This window comes from Meleagris gallopavo, chromosome 23 (genome assembly GCF_000146605.3).
Source record: "Meleagris gallopavo isolate NT-WF06-2002-E0010 breed Aviagen turkey brand Nicholas breeding stock chromosome 23, Turkey_5.1, whole genome shotgun sequence".
Lineage (NCBI taxonomy): Eukaryota > Metazoa > Chordata > Aves > Galliformes > Phasianidae > Meleagris > Meleagris gallopavo.
Genome location: NC_015033.2, coordinates 1,227,368 through 1,227,841, shown reverse-complemented (window position 1 = coordinate 1,227,841; position 474 = coordinate 1,227,368).

The following is a 474-nucleotide window of genomic DNA, read 5'->3' as shown; positions in this document are numbered from 1 at the left end:
CCGCTTCCCCGCTCTGCCCAGCACCACCTACGGCAACGTCCTGGTCCTGGACGGGGTGATCCAGTGCACGGAGCGGGACGAGTTCTCGTACCAGGAGATGATCGCCAACCTGCCGCTCTGCAGCCACCCGACCCCCGCAAGGTAAGCCGGCCCCGCGCCCTCGCCGCCTCCCCGGGGCCCGTCGGTCCCGCGCTCCCCGCACGCCTCGCCGCGGTGTCTCGCAGCCCTCCGACCCGCGTACACCTCCTCCTTCCTCTCCCGCCCCAGGTGCTCATCATCGGCGGCGGCGACGGCGGAGTGCTGCGCGAGGTGGTGAAGCACCCCACCGTGGAGTCCGTGGTGCAGTGCGAGATCGATGAGGTGCGCGGGGCACACGGCAGCGCTGCCCTGCAGCATCCCCCGGCCGCGCTTCACCTGCTGCCCCGTGACAGCCCTGAGCGCTGACGCCACTCCTCGCCTTGCGACGTGGCAGCC